The following is a 21,459-nucleotide window of genomic DNA, read 5'->3' as shown; positions in this document are numbered from 1 at the left end:
TCTCAATTGATGTTTCCTACTCCCATATGATTCTAGCTCGTATCAAGCTTGATACAAGTCTAACCACAACTAGTATTACAGTGGAAATAAAACTCAACACAATAGTTGGCTTTAATTTGGTACCTTCAAGGAGAGAAATTTTCAGGGGGAAAAAAAAAGACTGTGTTATACTTTCTGGCTCTGATAGAAACTGGAGCTCCATATAAGAGTTTTTGAATCACATCCCCAGACGATGCCATCCATCTACAGGGCAGAATCTTCATTATGTTATTATCAGAAGATCAACTGGGCTCTTCTCTCTGACTTGCTGATTTACAGTTAATGACAATCCCTGTCATTGTGTTTTCAGTAGTCTCAGCACCTTCTTATTCAGAAATTCTGCTCTTTGATGAGGACTAAGTTACATTTTGAACCTTTCTATTATTTAAAGCAGGTGCATTCTGGGTGATTAAGTGCTATGTACACAACTGAAGTTAGGCTGGTCCCCAATGTACAAGTACGTCAGACAGTGTGACAACAGATGCATGAGTAATTATAAAAGAGCTGTCCACATGCCATCATCTCTGACTCTTGATAGAATGATGCTTGTTTGAAGTCTGCTATTTGATCAGCATGATAGGGATTAGGTAATTTAAAATTTAACGAGTCTGTGCTTTACATAGAACAGCCAAGCAATAACATGTGAGAAACATATTTCAGGTATCCAGTCACCTATGCCTTACTGCATCTCTATACAAATTTATGGACTCACTATGTTCCCCTTATCCTCATTTATAAATAGTGAAACATTTATAATGTTTATGGTGACATTTCTATTTTAGAAAAGATGTTTCAGAAGTTTGTGATCTCTTAATAAATTCTACCTTAAAGTATGGATAAAATATCAAACTTAAAGTATGTGTGTGACTGTGTATATGTATGCATGTGTGTGATTTTAAAGGATAGTAAAAACTCATTTAAACATATTCTTCTGGTCTCACCTCATCTTCAAAGCAAAGCATTATTTCATGCTGTTCTTTCAAAAGAGGCAATCATTTTACACAGGATTTTATATCTGAAAGGATTCTCAGAGCCCATCTTTTTTTAGATCAAATCATACATAAGCCTATCCAGAGAAATGTGAGATAGCTCCCAACAGAAAATGGCATACACGTAAACTACTCTCTGTTTTCTTAAAAAAAAAAAAAAAAAAAAAAAAAAAAAGCCCCAGGACCTTTGAATCTAGAACATTAATGTAGACCTCACCTTGTAAGAAGCATCCACTATGAACAGTAGTGTCATTTGTATGACCAAAACACATGAATATTGGAGGATGAAGTGATGGCTCAGTAGTTAAGAGCAGTGGCTGATTACCAGCAATTACATGGCAGCTCACAAATGGCTGTAACTCCGGTCTCAGGAGAGCCAACACCCTCTTCTAGCCCACACACTTACCAGTCATGTACATGGTGCACAGACATACATGCAAGCAAGAAAGTCCATACACATTTAAAAATAATTAATATGTGAGCATCAGTATTTACCTTTTAATTATACTAGTTCAAGATACTGTATTGTCATCATTTCTAAGAACCAGAGAATTGTGATTATCTCCCAATATTAAAAGAAATGAATTTCCTTTAATGGTAAGTCAAAGTTGTGTTAGGGAAAATGATAGGTCCCATGTCATCATCTACTATGACACTGAGGTATGTGGAAGATGATGTTGCTTTGTAACCTTTAAGGAGAAATTCTCACTGATGTCACAATTTTGTTTACACTGATCAGGAGCCCCTTGATGCCTGAACTCTCAGAGCAGAAAGAGGAGAATTATGCTGAGAAAATAGAAACATTTTCACCACCCTTTTCCTCCATGGTAAAAGTATCAGAAAACAAATGGTATACAGAATGAATTTGTGTGGTACTGGGAATGGAACCCAGGACCTTACCCATTCTAGGCAAGTGCTTAACCACTGAGGTTCAGCCCAAGCACAGAACTTATTTAGAAACTTTGGAGAATGACCCATATCATTGGGAAACTTAGGCCAATGACCCTATACCCCAGGAATGCTAAGCTAATGACCCCTTATCTCCAGAAATGCTAGGCCAATGACACTGTACTCTCAGCAATGCTAAGTTAAAGACCACTTTTCCCCAGGAGTGGTAGGCTAATGAAATGACTCCTAATCTCTAGGAATGCTAGGCCAATGACACTGTACCCCCAGGAATGCTAAAGTAATGATCCCATATCCTCAGAAATACTAGGCAAATTACCCCCTTATCCCCAGGAATGCTACACCAATGACATTCTACCCCTAGGAATTCTAGGCTAATGACCCCTATTCCCAGGAATGCAAGGCCAAAGCCCTTATCCTCTGGAATGCTAGGCCAATGATCCCATATCCCTATGAATGCTAGGCTAATAACCCCATATCCCCAGGAAGGATAGGCTAATGACTCCTTATTCTCAGGAATGCTAGGCTAATGACCTGATACACCATGAATACTAGGCTAATGACCCTGTACCCTAGGAATGCTAGCCTAATAACACTATGCACCAGGAATTCTAGACCAGGTATCTAGAAAATGTGTTGCTTTGGTTTTCTTGGCAGGAACTAAACAGGAGAACTTAAGTGAAAAATAAATCTTACATGGTTACAAAGCAGATATTGCTTATCTTGATCACCAAAGTGCCACTCTTTATTAACTAAACATTATCCTTCAATGCTTTCCGGTTATTTTATTTATGGGATGAAAACTTCTGTATCTTAGAGGAAATCCATGAGAAAAATTGTGTCACAGCAAGGCATTTACTGCTCCCAGGACCATGGAGGATTCTGCCCTGATATGATGGGTCATTAAGGTCTGAGTTCATTACTTCTGTATGTATGCAAGTCTAACTAAGTAGGACTGTTGCTGAGTTACTAAATTGTGGAAGGTGAGTTTTTCCATATTTAAAGCAGCAATTGTATAGTTTAATGATTCATTATAGTTAGTCACTCTCCTTAAGATGTTGGGAGGAAAGTAATAAGCATTGCTATGGTCTTATGGTTACTTTATTTTTGCAGTATTTACCTTTCAAAACACAAGTTGGGGTTTAACCCTGCAAGACTAAGGAACTCAGAAACAGGTAGTATATAAAAGGAGATTTCAAGGAAGCCACTCACTATATTTCCAGAATTGTGGAAATCTAGTTTCACCAATAAAAGAACAGAAAAAAAAAAATCAGAGTAAAAATAAGCAGAGGACACAGGCCAGAAAACTGTTCAAAGAGGATATGCAAGAGTAAAAGTTTCCATGGTTAGAATCCCATGGGTGGTTAAGAGAGTACAAGAGTCTGCTGTATGCAATCAGACACCAGTACATGGAAAAATGTGTCCATAAAATTGAATTAATTCATGGATTCATAGCACCTATGGAGACTCACTGAAAAACAGAAAGTCTAAACAGAGAGATGACCAGTAATGAGATTCAGTCAGTGGTGCAGAAACATTGGAAAAAACAAAACAACTCCCCCAAACAAAAACAAAAACAAACAAAAAACAGGAATAGCAGGAAATTGCTATTATATAGAATTATATAGAATGAAAAGCCCCAAACTAACATATCCAAAAGAGGAAAATTCAAACTTTCATCTGTAGTCAGAAAAGGCAAAGGATGCCCACCCTACCCTCCTACATACAGTAAGTTCAAGCTAGGTAAGTAGGGAAGAAAAGTTATTCAGAAAGGGAGACACAAAATGCTGTGTGTTTGTAGATGACATAGTATCTTGCTGAAAACCTGAAATACTTCATACATAGGTACAAAGTACATAAATGCTTAAAACTAATAAATTAAGCAAAGTTATGCAGTATTAAATAGAAACAAAAGTAAGTTGTGTTAACACATACAACAATGACCACCTTGGTGGGAAAGTGTGAAAGCAATTCAATTTACAATAGCTTTGAAAACGCTAACACACCTGTCAATACATTTAACTAAGGAGATAAAAGACCGATACATGCAAAACCACAGCTTTGAAAGAAAGCTGATGATACAAATAACTAAAAATTTATTCCTTTGTTCAGTGAATGTATACTTAATGTAGTTAAAATACCCAAAACTGCCTAAAGGAAGATACAGAGCCAAGAAAATTGTTCTCAAAATCTCAATGATAATTAATGTAGAAATCGAATGAAGTCATAAAATTCATATTCAACCATAAAGGTGTCGAATAGCCAAAACAGGGCTGAGACAGCCTGTGGCTGCTGTGGACTGATGGCTCCTCTGGACTCCACTAAACTTGCTTCCCCTCCTGTTCCAGCTGGTATAGAGCTGGTATAGAGCTGTCCAGCAGGGGCTCTCTTCTCTCTTCCCCATTAGTCTCTCTGGTGCTTTTCTTTACACAGTTGCTTCCTGTTGAGGCCCTATGTCTCTCCATTCTTACTGCTTTGCTGATTCCAATTAATTCACTGCACAAGACTGTTGTGTATTTCAGAACACCTTGATCTTTTGGCTAGGTCAAGGGCAGTCTTGGTCTTGATCCTTGTCAAGGAGTTATTCTAAGATCCCAGGCATGTTTTTCACTGATTTAATTTTTGAACGCAAGATATATTCATAAATCACAAAAAATCTAAAAGCACAAAATGGTATGTGGTGAAAATTTCAGACTTACTCTTTCAGTGATTTTTTTTCTTCTATGACTATCTCCCTCCCCAATTGATTCTGGAGTATTGAGCAATGTCTCAATGTTATACTTGCTTATAAACTAAACGTATAAACTCAAACTGTCTTGAGCTACAAACAAGGAGAAACTTGGGTTGGTTTAAGGATCAAATTTCCAGGTGTGACCTGACAGCTAAGGATCAAAGTCAACTACAGTACCTATTTTTCTCAGAGAAGCCAGTCAGCCGTAGACTCAGAAAAACAGATATTGAAAGTCTCCAGGTCTAGAACTCTGTTTTGCATTATGTAGAAGACAGTAATAAGCAACTTTCAAAGTTATTAAAATTAAAGATATGTCACGACTATTATGTCTGCATGAAATTATCAGCAGAGTATTATCTTCTAGTTCAGGGAGTATGAGATTTCTAAAATTATACTTATTTCTATCAACATATGTAATTATGGCTTCACCGAAATTTTGATGACATCAGTGCCAATCTCCACACATAACTAATGAGGAAAATAAAGAATGGGGAAGAAGCTGACTTTATACCTGAGTGTAGAGTCTTAAGTCTACCCAAAGTGGATAAATCCGTCCACCATCAAGTAGGTGTGTGACAATGAACAAATGATCTAATGTCTATGAGGTTAAATCTTCTCATTTGTATAAAGAGAAGACTGTAGTGATTATTAAATGAATTAATGTAGACAGAAGTCAAAGGATGCTGGACAGAGGAAACACTATAGAAATGCAAGCCAATACCATCGAATATTTAGCCACTTGTGAAGATGAAACAGCTGGGTGGAATAGAAAGGTTTACATGGCCATAAAAGGACCTACTGAGCTCTTCACTGGAAAGCTTTAGAGAAATGTAATATTCATATTGCATGTACAGAATAAAAAACCTAATGAGGCTACAGTGTATGAAGCAAATGCCATAGAAAGGTGATGCTTGTTGAGTTAGCAACTAACATGAAGGAAGAAAAATCAAGACAAGTCATGCAAGCTTTCAGTGGCTGGACCAGGTGATGGGTCATAGAGCCTCCAACACGATTACATTCTGGAAAGACTTGCATTTTTTGTTTTTTACACTTTCTGAAATAAACAAACAAACAAAAATGCAAAGAAAATATGTCTAGGGGTAGAAGCCAAATGTTTTGATAGGGTAATATCTTAAGAGTGCAACTCACTTCTAGTCAGGTATGAATAAAGAGCTTGTTTTACTTTCAAGTAGTTTATGATCCGTTGATTTAACACCATTTGAATGGACAGAAAAAACAGAATGAAGTGTTATCTTTCATCTCTTATAAGAGTGTCAGCAGGAATGCAAGAAATGCAAAAAAGGTTTAGATTTTAATGACCTATACTTTTATTTTTAAATAAAAAGACAAAATTTTGTAATGATGTGCTTTACTCTCAATACTTAAAATCAATAAATATGGTATATGTTTCAAATTAGTAGTTCATATCTTTATCAAAGAGGAAAGGGATGTTAAAATTCATAAGTAGCACTCATTGCTAGTTTCCATACTAGCTGAATTTAAGTGATTGTATAAAAATAAGGGAAACTGAACACAGTTATTCCTGCAAGAAATGCACAAAGATGTGTTCTTAAGAAATCCCCATCTTTGTGGAAGATAAGCCACCCTCAGGACCCAGTTAGCCTGTAAGATGCTTCAATGAGCAGACAGCCAAGAGGCTGTAATACAAAGCAGAAGGCATACTCCTTCTTAATCAGTGTTTGTTTAGAGAAACAAGAAAGCAGGGTCATGAATTTCTGCATTATAAACCAATTGGTAGCTTCAATAATATAGTCTTTCAGATATTTAGTCCTCATACTCTTTCTTTTTTCATATCAAATTTAATATACCATGAGACCTATCTAGTATAATTTAAAAAATAATAATGCATTAGTGTATCTGCCTGCCAATCTAACTTAGGCCTCTTCCTGGAATTTAAATCCTGGCTTTTAATTAAATTGCAGATAAATACTTTATTTATAGAGTTGCTGTTTACACACAGGAATGAATTAGTTTGATTGAATGTGTGGCTGATTATTGGTTTATTGCACATACTTCTTAAGCAATGGAGTACACAATTGCATTTCTAGTGTTCAATCATTCAATATCACTAGACAAAATAACACAATATATCAATAATCAATGCACACATGTCAAGGGAACGTAGACACTGGTGAGCCGGGGTCTATTTTGAGTTCCCCCGTTTTAACTATGTGCATATTAAATTCTCTGCAGATGGGAAATGTTTGCAATAGTGGATCAGTAGCTCCTTCAGTTATCATGAAGCTCCGAGTTGCTAAGTGTATTTTAGATATCATACATTGTTGAAAACTAGAGGTGATGAGAAGCCTATCTCTAACCTTTACAGGTGACACAATGGAGGTAGAATCCTGCAGCCCTAGAACACTAGTACAGACCCAGGAGTGTTGAAAGTTTGAAATATTTTCCTGGCATGAACAATAGAAGGAGCAACATCTACCTCCATAGAGCCACAGCAAAGTAAAGGCTTTCCAAGTCACAAGGTGGATAACTAATGCTAGCAGTTCTTTGTTGCTATTAGTGGCAGAAAACATGTGACAATCTATATTTCTGATGGATACAATACTGTCTAATGTATAATTCTTGACTCAAACTGGACTACAAGACAAATAAAAATGTCCTGTTTAGCTGCAATCAGAAGAATTTTGTCTATATGTTAATTAATCTTGTCCCCAAAGCAAGAAGAAATGTGTTAGCTACATGTTAGTAAACACTCAATAATTGGCTAGTCATTGCTTTATTTTTGAGTAAGCCAATAAAATGAGGGACTCACCATTAAAAAATCAAATTAGGGATGATGGGTGGGATCAAATTGAGTAGTTTCCATCCAGGAAGTGAATTTCATTTTTTACACACTACATCAAAAGGTTTTGGGGATATGAGGAACTGGCTTCTCCCCTCTATGACAGCACCCAGCACTTGTGGAGAGCTTAGTGCCTTCCTCTCCACGAGGCCTTACACATAAACAGTGCCTAGAAAAGATGTGGTCCCCATTACAGAAATACTCTATTGTTAGCGGTGTAGGTCTTGCTCTAGGTCAGAACCTGAAGGCATAGACCCATCCCCTAGTTATTCCAATCACACATACAGACAGGAAAATAACATTTATCAAGTACTCTTTACATTGACAATTGAAAAGCTAATTTTTGAGCAACCAGAGGAAAACTCTACAGCATGAAATGATATGAAATCAGTTGTAGTGAGTGTATATCTGTGTGTAAGAGAGAGACATGTAGAAACTGGTAGATGTAAAAAAAATCATTAAATGCAGCATTTTTGATGTCTTAAATACTTTAAAAGTATGACTATTATCCCTTGGCTCATTCTTGCTCACATTTTGAATATAAAGATGCAGAGAAAAGCAATACCAAAAATGCTTACCACCCCTTAAATTTTATGATTTCATAATCTTCAGCATAAAAGTAGCTGCTCTTAAAACACTAGTACGTGTCTGAGTGGTGGGACTCCCAGGAAATGGAACATGTCAGGATCCAGCAAAAGAAAATAGACATCCCGCCTCAGGGCTAAACAAATAAGTATGCTAAGGCCAGAGGCATAGTCAAAGGGTCAGCACCTGGATAAGACAATAAATGGTTCCCACTTGAAGCCTCTGGATAAACCTGAGGCTCAGACAGAAAAATACCCACTTCTCTTGGGGCTCACCAGGCAAAAATAGACAGTTTAGCCCAGGAATGGGGACTGACTGAGAGTTGAATAGCAAGAGCCTGGACCTCCAAAGTCACTACTGGGTAAGGTTAAGCTCTCTTCAGTAAGATAAGTCACAGGAATACTTGTAAATTTGTATCAGGCTAATTGAAAACTAAAGACGGGGTTCGTACATTTGCAATTTACTATGGTGTTTTTAAAGGAGGCACACTAGAACCCTCCTGTGTGCTTGAAACAACTACATACAAATGGCAGATGATTGCAGAGAATAATGTGGATAAATCAGTAAAGTACGACATGCCTTTCTATAATTTCCCAGCATGTTCTCTGGGTAATTCCAATATACTGATAGTTCACTGAATCACTTAGTAAAATTGACTGCCTCATGGTAGGCATAATTTATATGCTAGAAGCATAACTGTGAGAAACATGGACGTGATTCCTGCTACAATGCTGTGCTTTGTAACTACACACACACACACACACACACACACACACACACACACACACACACAAACACACACACACATACTTGTTATATATTCCCATTTCCTGATATAGAAGCTACTAGAGCCTTGGAAATCTGGAATAAAGAGTGAAATGATGTTTCTTGTATGCTAGTAACTGGTGGGATGGTCCCTGATGGGGTGGTCCCTGATGGAGTTCTCTCTGGTGGGCTGGTTGCTAGGTAGCTTTGAGATGGTGTCTGTTCAATCAAAAGACTTGGTGTGATAGAGTTTAGGACTTTCATCTTTACCTTAAGGACAGAGGTGCTGGAGATTAAGTTGATCAGTCATGCCTGTTACTTAATCATCTATGGCTAAATAACCAAAGTCACCCAAAACTATATTCATAGAATTTCAAGGCAACTGACATGCAGGGGGCTTAGGGGAGGAGGGTGACTTATCTATAAAGTACTTGGAATGTCAACGCTTTTTCCAGCTCTTCATCTAGCTGTTTGTATTCTTTGCAGTGTTCTTCATAACAAAACAAACCATTTTCCTGAGGCTTGTGAGACACTTTAGTAAATTAATCCAACCCAAAGGGGGCTCACAGGAGCCTCAATTTATAGATGAGCAAGTAGAAGCACAGATGTCAACCTGTGCTTATGACTGACATCTGAAGTATGTGTGTGGGTGGGGGGGTGGGTAGTCTCTTGGTTTTAAGCCCTCAATCTATGTGATCTGACACTATTTCCAGAGAAATAGTGGTAGGGTTGAGATAAATTATAGGATATCAAGGTGGCATTCACAGAGAACAGCTTGCTATTTGGTTTGAGGTAGTTATATACCATTTGGAGACAGTTTTATAAAGAGAAAAAAAGGCACACAAGAAACTTCTGAATAGGAACAATACAAAGGAAACAGAAAGCTTGACAGGAAGACCTGGTGCACATGACAAGCAGGAAGTATAGGGAGATGGGAGTAAACAGCCTGGCTGGAGAGATGAGATCAGGACACTGTTGTAGGCATAGTGCTGACAGATGGTGGTGGCGTGAATCTTGAAACAGCTAATTGTTTCCAAAACAATTGGAAATACTTTTTGAATGTAGACCTAACTGTCCTTTCAATGACTGGTGATATGTGCACATACACATTTCCAGGTGGAGTCAGTAAGGAATACAGGATGAATCCTAGTTTTTTTTTTTTAATTTAAGATTTATTTATTTTAATTTTATGTGAATGAATGTTTGTTTACATCTGTATATGTGTACCATGCATATATCTGTTGCTCAAGGATGTTAGAGGAAGACATTAGATCCCTAACAACTAGAATCATGGATGATTTTTCAACTACCATGTGGATACTAGAAACCAACCCTGGATCCACTGAAGAAGCAAGTGCTCCTAACTCCAGAACTATATCTGCAGCCTCGAATCCTGGGTATTTACTTTGAGCCATGGGATAAAAGTTAACAGTTATTGCTGATGTGGAAATTGGATGCTTCTAAAGGAAGATGAGCAGCTCTGTTAACCACTTTGAGAAGTCTGAGATGCATCTTAAACATTCTAGTGGAAATGTCGGCTGTGTGTTTAGATTCATAAGCTAGAGCTCTCTGTGGAGATCAGGATCACATACATGACTGTGATTCATCGAATATAGACCCTAATAAAAGTCACAGCAAAGACACCTTGGTGAAAGATACAAGCAGACAGCCTAGCAGACCTGCACTACAGACGTCAGCTCAAAAGGCCAAGAAAGATATGGACAGTGGATAGTCAAGAGTATGTGAGGAAAGGGGAAAGTGTGAGCTATATGACTTGAAAACATATGAATAAAATGAGGAAAGAAGAGTGATCACTGGATTTGTCATATGTGACCTTGGTAATGGTTTATTCAGCTAAGAATGCCAGGCATTCTCAAAGAAGCTGCTGAGGCCAGTGCCTGCAATGAAGGGAGTCTTACAAAGATAGAGCCATGCTTACAGGAAAAACTGGCTATTACATTTTTCCCATTTTATGCCTGATTTCATGAATGTCAAAATTTAAGATCTGGCTTTAATTTATTGTTTTATAGCAGCTAATTTTCCTTTAAAGACAGTTTTTTTTAAAACTCATAATAATTAAAATAAATAACATATATGTTTATAAAATGCTTTGGGAAAATATGCCTTTATATTATGTTACAAATGGCACTACTCACAATACCAATAAAGTTGACCCTCAGGCTATCATAATAAATGAGAATAAACTCTTTGGAAGACTTTTTAAAATTTCACCCTCCAATAAATTATTGACATTTATATCTAAATTTAAAGTTTACATTTATGAAAAACATTTAAATTTTAGTAACAAAACATATAAGCTTCCCTCACAGACCCTTTTAGTTTTCAGAATTCCAGAATCTGAATGAACCCAATTAAGAGTGCCTTGTGCATCTTTTCAGTCTGCCCACAGCGAAGCTCACAATGTGAGTCTGTGCTCCTTGCTAGAGGGGAAGCCACACAGGAACCCAGAGAATACTGCCTGCTGGGGGAAGAATGAGCTCATTTCTTCTTCAAGTCGCTGGCCGCGGTGCTGAAACCACCGGGAACACAGCAGCTGTTTGTAGATTGTCCTAATTGGCACAAGACCTTTGTCTGGGTTTGTACTCCTTCACTGGCACAACGTCTATTATTTTTGTTTATGCTCTTCAACGTGTTCAGCTACCAATATGTATGGGTCTGGATTATTGGAAATTATTTAGGCAAGAAAAAGTAGTGAATTTCTGAGACAGTTCAGTGGTGTAGCAGTGAAAGGGAGGCAGGTTCAAATAGCCTTGGAGAAGTATTTTGTTAAAATGAACAAAGCCCCATGCTCTCCTTTGAATAATAAAAACACCATCCACATGCCGACAAGACACAAGGACTTTATTATCAATTGTCACACACAGTAGTTTTATTAGCATCCATTCAAGACTACGCTAATTTAAAAGCACTTGAAACCTTAGGCACATGTTTTTAAATGAAAAAAAAGAGAAAAAAAGTTCATGAAGCGTTGCTTCACACACTACCTATTGTACGGGAAGCAAGGCTCTGCGCCTCAGTCTTCAAACACACTCATTCCCCCACAAGCCACCTGCACCCTTGTCACCCTGAAACTGCAGGGAAGCAACACTACCTATTCTGTCAGGACTTCATACCCTAGTGTCTCTTTCTAATTTTATCTGTTTATTACACTTAATACCAAGATGTGTCCATTCCCAAACTAGATTCCAGAAAGTAGTCTTTCTTATATCAAATAAATCGACCACTTTGGTGACTGGTAGCCTTCACAGAAGCTCTTGGACAATGTATGCCATATTTTAGCTTTCTCAATCCTAGCACAGAGTGGAAGAAAAGATTATGAAGGCTCACAAAATAACATACATGAAAATGTTCATGGGTTCTCATATCACAAACCCGAAACTCCCTCAACGCATGTGTCCAAATCAAGGGAACTGATACAACGAGTACACAATGGACACAAGACTGTGGTGAGGATGAACAGTCCAGAGCTTCATACAACATCATAGATAAATCCCAAGCAAAGGCTGCTGAGCAAAAGATGTCAGACACAATAGGAAACTACAAAGGTCTGTTCCTTGTCATGATTAATAGAGCCATTTGGGATAAACATTTAAGATATATTTTTTCAGTGTAATATCAACATGTTTGATTCTCTTTCTGTGCAGAACAAAAATAAATGTTACAGAATATTGCTAGAAAATATAGCTGTATTTCTGGTCTCCTAACATGAAAAAGATTCCAGAATATAGATAGACTGGCTGGTTAGCTTTTCTGCCACACAAAAAGCCAGTTTGCTTCATAAACTAGATTGTGTGTCTTCCGGAAGAGGAACTGTTTCTTTTGTGTCTATTCATAGCTGTGGTGTGTAGAAAAGAAAAGAAAAGAAAAAGGACATTATCAGTGTGTCTGAGTGTTCATACAGAGTCGTAGGTAGATTAAAGAAAGAAAAAAAAGGGTGAAATGGAAGGCCTTCAGTAACAAGTTTCTAAGTTTGGACACCAGTTTTTAGGCAGTGGCAAGCTGGCAGATTTTTTAGTAGGGGATAGCACAATGAAAATATTATTTTCGTCTCACATGTCTACTAAATCCAGAAAAATAATCAAAGTAGCAGAATGAATAGAAAGCTCAACATGAGGACAAGGAGACGTGAAGTGGGATGGTTTTGCCAGCAAGAGAGATGTGGATAAATGTGTGTGAAAGAACGTCAATCAGAGTAATGTGCAACAATGAAATTGTGAGTTTTAAGGAGTCAATGAGAACTTGATACAGAATGGGACATCATAGGGATTAGTTGAATAGTGAAGACAATGAAAAATATGATAATGAATAGGCAATGTTATCTATCAATGCAGGTAAATATGAGGCCTTGGCAGTATATGTTCAACATATGCTATGTTGTTCTTGGTAAAAATATGACACAGAAAGAAAACATACTATTTAACAGGTAAAGGAATTGAAATGGAATCATTTTCAGTTGCAAGCCAATGTTCAAACAAAGGACTTGGCTGCAGAATACATAAAGAACACCCCAACTCAACATAAAGAAATTCTACAATTTTAATTTATGAATGAAACTTAGAAAACCATTCTACAAGACTATATGGAAAGGAAATAAACAGAGGAGAAATTTAAGCCAACAAGGAAATGTAAATCAAAATCATAATTAAATAAAATATCAGAATGGCCAAAATTAAATAAAAACAGATAATAGCAAGTGTTGACAAAGATACGAGATGATAGAACATCTTGCTGTTAGGGATACAAATGATACAGACACTCTAGAAAACAGTGTGACAATATTCTGCAAAATTAATTGTTCACTTTCCCTCTGCCCCAGCAGTCCCCCTCTTAGATGTTTACCCAAATGAAAATGTCAAAAGCTTCATGTACGAGAGTTTAAAGCTGCTGTATTCAGAACTGCATTCAATTAATGCAAATAAGCTTCTATACACAAATATTCTTTACAAGGTGCACAGTAAGGAAACTGTAGCATGTCCCTGCAACAGAGTAATACTGAGCAATGAATTGCTCATACATGTGTGATTTACAAATCTCAAAGGCAATGCTGATAGATGTCTTGAATGATTACATATAGCACGATGGCATTCATATGATGCCATCTATATGGTATCACAAAATGCCAAACTGTAGTGTGGTTGACAGTTCAGTAGATTCCTCTGGTTAGGGGGTACCGTGAGTATGTTTACAGACAGAATGGGAGGGGTTTTGGTTTGGGTTTTTGTTTTTTGGTGGGGGGAGCTGGTGGAATAGTTTCTTCTTCTTTATTGTGGTTCATTAAGTACATTTGTTTATTTGTTGAATTCATAGAACCCTTAGCACCTTCCTAAAAAGAAGACAGTTTCAACCTATGTTAATTTTTAAAGACAAATCTACAGAAAAGGCAATAATGTAAAGAAGGTAGCCAACTGTGTTTTCTCCAAAAACTCCAGAGTGAAAGAGGAGGTAATATGACATATATGAAAATATAGTGTTACCCTTAAGATTTCAGGGAAGTGAACTGAAAAGCCCACCACAGAAATGCATGTTTGACCTTTATTTCCAATTTCATAGGTAGTTCTGCATCATTGTTTTTCAATAATAAAGGGAGAAATTACAATTGAAATATTTTGGCCTTTGTTTGAAGGAATTTTACCAGTAGTTTTAAATGGTGATTTTAATTTTATTTGATAGGTAAAGTAAATTCTAATAGATTATTCTTAGTCAGTGACTTAAAAATGCAAATGTTGCCAGTAATAATGATAATTGACACACTAGCAGATGACATTTGCTTTGAGAATATTAAAGTTCTCTGAGGAAATATGGGCATAAACATTCAAAATTAAACTTTGACATAATTGATTGCATTAATCCTAAATGAATAAAGCTCTAAATATGTAAACTGCTAAATGTTAGAAAAAATCAACATAATTGTATTAGTTTATGTTGTCCAAATGTAAATACTGTCTGGAAGAAGACAGAGGTAGATGTCAGAGAACTCGTGTCCAATGTCTACCAGAATCAGGTGCAGCTCAGGAGGTTAGAACCTGGCTTTGTTCTCACCAGCAACACTGTTTGAGGCAAGAAAATAAATGCTGTAGACTTTATGAATAAGAGAAGCAAGTTCAACCACATCCCCAGCTCTCTCAGCACTGAATTGTCAAAAGGTGAAGGGGGTACTTACTGCCTCTTTAGATGAAAACGTTATTCTATCTGAAGTGTGCACATAAAAACCTCAAATGAGGCCGGGTGGTGGTGGCGCACGCCTTTAATCCCAGCACTCAGGAGGCAGAGCCAGGAGGATCTCTGTGAGTTCGAGGCCAGCCTGGGCTACCGAGTGAGTTCCAGGAGAGGCACAAAGCTACACAGAGAAACCCTGTCTCGAAAAACCAAAAAAAAAAAAAAAACCTCAAATAAAATTATCAAGTTCTAGTTTGGAAAATGAATAGGAAAAATAGGTGCATTGTTGGCTTTCTTTACTTGGTTGTGGTCCCTGTATTTATTTTTCTTCCATGATTTTTGGTAATCCTGGTCTAAGTTACAAAGTCCTTTAGATTTCTGTATTTTTGATTTCTGAGGAGTGTTTAGCCACAAACAAACAAACAAACAAACAAACAAAAAACAGTGATATCCACCAAATGGATTTATGTACATTTAAACAAAAACAAATTCAAAAAGAACCGAAATTAGTACCCTGGTACAATATTTCAAAGTAATTGTCCTGGGCAAGTGGTAATGCAGAGACCAGGAAGTTAAATAAACCTCAGAGATACTCAACATCATCTCCCAGTCCCACCAAGACTGGGCCTGTGAAAAGGAATGTTCCATTGTTACATCTCACTTGCCAGAGGCGGAAAAAAAACCAACTGGGACTTATAAACTGCTAACTTTTTATAATCAACCAATGAATCAATAATCAATTACAGCAGCTTTAAGAAACAGGACTGTGGATGTGGATCAAAACTAGAGTGCTTAAATGGTTACGCATCAGGTCCTGAGTTCAATGTGCAGCATTGCAAATAAAGAAAAACAAACAAACACTCCAGTAAACAGCTGAAGATAATGAAAGAGATGCTATCTGGTTGTTTCCTCCCCATATACATGGGAAAATCCAGATGGAATATTCTAAAGAAAAGCAAGAAGAACACAATGCTACCACTTTAAAATACAATTAGGACCAATCATATATTAATTGGAAACTTACTTTCAGATGTAATACTGAAAACTCTGTTAGCTTAGACATTTGACATCATTGAAGTTTATTTTCTTTATATACAAAATCAGTGCAGTGAATTTTAACATAAAATCATAATAAAACATTTGAATGTTCTTGCTACTTGTAGCTATTGCTACTACAACTATTAAACCACTGCTATTAAACCAACTACTACAACCACTTAAATGGTATAGCTTTCCTTTCAATGGTCAGTATTCAACTTGACAGCTGAGAGAGATAATTCTTTAAGTTATGCATATTTTTCAGGCACAAGGTCAGTTTGCTTTAAACTCCCTTGTTTTATTGTGGGCACCAAGATTAATGGCATCCTGCTTTCTTAGAGTAGGTGGCTATTAATCCTCTTCCATACCAATGCAAGCTCTACATCTTTCATAAAACTTGAAAAATCATAGCCCATATTAAATCTCTCTTTATTTGGCCTCCCATGCTGTCATTTCATGTCCCTCAGCAGATCATGGTAATGCACTTTGTACCTTTGCAAGTGCACAGTAAACACCTTAAGAGCAAATATCATGGGTTATACCTACCTCATAATCTATGCTGTGCTCCAAAGGCTACTTGACACATTCTATTACTAACTTTAGAATGCATTTTTATGATCAACGATTTCCTTTTTCCATCAACCAAAATATATGTGTATAAAAGCAGGAATTATGCACTCTACTTTTGAGCATGTGCACCTAATCACACAGGAGCTGCTACAAGCATGAACTGTATTTGTTAACAGTGGTTGAGTCTGTTCTATGTAAGAAACATGTGAAAAGTACATGGGTCAACCTGGCTATTCTTCTCTGGTACCTTTGGACTACAGGAAAATATACGGGCATGGTTTCTTTCTCTGATATTCCCAGGAAGAGTGTTAGGAACAAGTGAAAAAGTCTTCTAAAGTATTTTTAAAGAAAAACAGAGAAAGGGGAAAGAAAAGTCAACTCATGTCAGTCAAACTAAACATTTTTTGCCTCCTGTGTTTGTTCTGAATTCAGGCAGCTGCCCTCCTATCCAGACTCCCACACTTATTAAACTCCTGAGAGCAAACAGCTCAGTCTCTCAAGAGGAAAATATATATTCTAGGCCAGTATTTATTCCTAATACCTTATCATTGTGTCTTCATAACTGTATTTACCTTTTTGCTAGGCAACATGTCTTATAGTGAAGTTTGAAAATACCAGCCCTAAAAAGATGTTAAGTAATACTTGATTTTTGTTATTTGGGATGGGATTCAGTGATTTTAATGATGGAAGAACATTTGTGTGACAGTATTGGTATATATTTATGCAGATAATATATACATAATTATTTAAATATTTAAATATATTTGTTTGACTCTATACAGTTTGAATTTTATAAATGAAATTTTCATATATAATGCATTTTATTAAAGTAGTATAGAACACTCATTGTAAATATATTGCATAGGGCCAAGGAGTTGGGTCAGTGTGTAAACACTTTCTATGTAAGAACTGAGTTTGGATACCAGGCACCCACAGGAGAGTCCGAATCCACAGTGTGCATCTGTGACCTGAGTGTTAGGGAGTGAGGGTTCTGCTTGCCAGCAAATCTAGCAAAAACAGTGAGGACTAGATTCAGCGACAGATCCTGTCTCAAAAAATGTGGTGGAGAGCAATAGAAGACAATTAGCCCTACCTTTTGCCACCACACAGGCTCACAGCGGCAAGGGTACCCACAAACATATTCACACACACATGCATACACCATACATAGTTACATACACTCATGATGAGTAAAGTTATGTAATAGTTTTTCCAACATAGCATATAGATTATATAACACATTTTAAATTTAACTGCTCATGTTTATAAACGGGGATGATTTTGAAGCAGCAAGAACATAAAAACACTTGCAATATACACATTTGTGAGACATTGAATAGTCAAGATAGATGAGAAAAAAAAACTTTGAGATGTTTATTATGCAGTGTTCAATGCCACAGTGTTCTGTTCAACTCAGATTCTGACAGGTGTATTTAAATAAACACAGGAAAGCTGGTGGCTTGATGGAAACATTAATGAATAGTTCTTACCAAGGCATGCAACTGAATATTTCAGGTTTACACATAAACTAATTATACTTTAATCCAATATAATTAGTGAGGTGCTATTAATGTTCTATAAGACAAAATCATAATGAATCTGTTTTACTCCTAATTATAAAGAATAATAGCCTCTTTTAAAAAGTTTTTTTAATGAAAAAATTAACTTTTCATAAAAATATGTAACCAAGCAGTCATACTCTATTTATAAATACTCATCAAAGAAAATCGCAATTTATATTTCCAATAGAAGTTTGTTGAGTGTATGTAAATAATTGTCTTATTATGCAGTGTTTTATCCCAAAATACTGAGATTGAGTTAAAGTCATATTCTCATGAATGTGTCTTTCAGTTTATCTACAGTGTAACTGGTAAAGACATGTGGAAACACTCCACACTACAAACTTCTGAAAGTTACAAATAACTGTGCAAAAAACAACTGTATTTGCAAGAGATATTGACTTTATAATCTCTGAATAATTAAGTAACAGTTTTTCATGTAGCTAGAAAAGAGAATAAAATTTATTAGACTAAGGAGTTTTGGATGTAACTGACATTGAATTTCTTATAAAGAGAAATAACAAGTGAGTTTTCATAGCACAGAAAATTGGCCCAGCCATTCACCTTATAAATATACTCATGCAAATGTGAATTTGTGGTGATGCACTGTGGGCATTAGTTTTGGCTTCTACTGGCTTACCAGTCTTTAAATAATCTACCCTGGTGGCCTCCTGCGGCCACTGCTTGAATGTGACACAACAAAAACTTGTTTCACTCCATCTTATTCTTAGGTAGCTACAAGAGTAAATAGCTGCCCGAAGAGTTGCTCAAAGTTTATGACATCTTATTGTCCAGTCTACACTGCCTACTTCAGTACTAATAGTGAAATCTATCTTTAGTACTCAAATCATATTTCTTTTCGATGTTTGTCTAAGCATTACTCTGCAAACCATTAAATAACAATGTTAAAAATGTTGTATGAATCACGGAAACGATTCCCTTTCCCATAATGAAATCACAGGCTTTTGCATTTAGACTAGGGGCAGGGAGGTTGGGAGGAAAAAGACATTTGAAAGGATTAACTTGGGCTCATTACAAATCAATATGCAATTTGTAAAAATTGTCATTAATTTTACTTGATATTGCTTAGAATTGTGACTATGTAGAATCCTAAATCTCAGTAGTCAGAAAGTTATCTTATGTGGGAATAGTCTTCACAGAGAGCTTAAAGTGGGGCCATTACAGTGGGCAAATAATTCGATAGGACCGGTCCCAGAGACAGACAGACTGCACAGAAGGAAGTCACTGTGGAGACAAAGTGGAGAGATAGTCAGATGTCTACAGTGAGGTGCCTGAAGGAGCAGCAAGGATCACACACACAGAAGAAGAACAGGAGATGAGGAGTGAGCCTCAGAGCTATCAGAGAATGGGTGCCCCTGCCAAGACCTTGATTTCTGAGAACTGTGCTCAGTCTCTGGGGCTGTGAAATATTAAACATTGCTCTACCTGATTTCATTTTTGGTCTTTTGATATTGCAGATACAGGAATCTCATACGAGGACCTTGGAGAATACATGAGCTCATAAACCATAAAGCTAAGGCAGAAAAAGATGAAGTGTCTTGCTGTGCAGGGCCCCAGAGCTACCTCAGCCAGAAGACAAGGTCCTCGATTTTCCAAGCTTTGGCTTGTTGTCCTTGGGGAGAATGACAAGTGGAAAACCCACAAATTTGTAGTTTATTAAATGTTAATTCCTTTAAGCTATTTTGTTGAGTCTTTGTTAAATATTTTAAATATATTATTTTCATTCTTCCTATGCATCTCTGCTCCAATGTTTAGAGCTATTCTTTTCAGTACTCAAGATATAATTTGAAACTTCTTATTGTCATTAGATACTTGATTTTTATCAATAATCTATTTATTATGCAGGCACTATGAATTGACATGTAAAATGGCTATTAAAATTTATGAGAAGATAATTGGGAAAATATCATGAAAAGGTGTCAATTTTTTAAGGAATTATATGTAAAGTTTATTTGTGACAGAAAAAAAGCATAAATCCACCATACAGAGGCTCAGTTTTTCTTTTACATCACCTGTAAGTATACTTTCAAGTCATTTGTTAGACAGATGACAGCAGAGGAAAATCAGTGTTTAGCTTTTAGTACTTTGCCCGATACACAATCAGTGTTCCATAATGGATGAGAAAAAAATAATTCAATAAGCAGTTACTGTGAGCTAGACACTATTTTACACATTAAGACTATAGCAGTGAGACAAATATGCAAACGTCCATATTATTATTGAGAGGCAGAAGAAAGAAGGTAAATAAAGTATATCACACAATGGAAGATGTGCAGGGACACATAGGGTTGCTGTTATTTTTAAGTAGGGCTGCAAAGGTAAGCTTACAGAATTGCTCCTTGACTTGACAATTGAGCAATGGCTTTATGGGTATGTGTCTTAGGGGTGACGTAAGATTTAAAGCTTACCTTAAACATTTTGTTGTCAAGACACAAGATGACACTATGAGGTTCCCTGGAATGGTCCTAGTTTAAAAGTCACTCATCATAAGACAACTATTAGTAGGCCCTCTTTTAACTCACAATTGGTGTCTCAGATTGAAAAATAATATGTAGTTAAGCTACTGATGTCAACATTTCTACATTAAAGGGAACTATGTTTGTTACATGAATGAGGTTTGGTTTTTTGTTGCTGTTGTTGTTTTTTGTTTGTTTTGGTTTTGTTTTGTTTGGTTTTCAAGACAGGGTTTCTCTGTGTAGCCCTAGCTGTCCTGGAACCCTCTCTATAGACCAGGCTAGCCTTGAACTAGAGATCCACCTGCCTCTGCCTCCCAAATGCTGGGATCAAAGGCGTGTATACCACCACCTAGCTCCATGAATGAGTTTTTAAAAAGTGTATCTCTATCTCCTATTTCATCATTTGGTCTTTGTCCAACTGTTTAAACTCCTTGAACAGCAATTTTGCAATCAATTCCCAAACTGTGAAACCAAGATTGATGCTGGAAGAGTCTTTTAATATCCTCAGGTGAAAAGTTCAAAAAGATATGATTAGCATCAACAATAACAGCTTTCTCTCACTATGTAAGTTTTATTTAGTATCCCCCTTGTGTTCCACTTTACCACTGAGACCAGCATCTTTATAGAGGTCCAGATGGTGTCGGGAGATTATGACAATGAAAAGTAGCTCAAGCTGAGAGCCTCAAGGAAGAACAAATCATGGCTTGCCTGGAAGACCAATTTCAATTACATCCTTACTATGCCCTTATCAGAAGGGGTGCTTACTCTGCACCATGCCTTGTGTAACTCTAGATAACCTGTG

General features: G+C 36.7%; 1 protein-coding gene and 1 long non-coding RNA gene across 33 annotated transcripts in view; both read right to left on the bottom strand.

Annotated features, from left to right (window-relative positions):
• The window catches only part of Nrxn1 (neurexin 1), a 1,067,728-nt gene that overhangs the window by 855,126 nt on the left and 191,143 nt on the right, over positions 1-21,459 (bottom strand). The window lies entirely within an intron of this gene.
• On the bottom strand, positions 1,191-20,891 carry LOC114709574. The gene is made up of 2 exons (XR_003736945.1): positions 15,242-20,891; positions 1,191-15,067 (listed from the first exon to the last, which is right to left on the bottom strand). It is a non-coding gene; the product is annotated as an uncharacterized LOC114709574 (long non-coding RNA).

Source organism: Peromyscus leucopus, chromosome 22, assembly GCF_004664715.2.
Source record: "Peromyscus leucopus breed LL Stock chromosome 22, UCI_PerLeu_2.1, whole genome shotgun sequence".
In the NCBI taxonomy this organism is placed as follows: Eukaryota; Metazoa; Chordata; class Mammalia; order Rodentia; family Cricetidae; genus Peromyscus; species Peromyscus leucopus.
The sequence above is the reverse complement of the archived record's forward strand: the minus strand, read 5'-3'. Positions and strand labels throughout refer to the sequence as shown.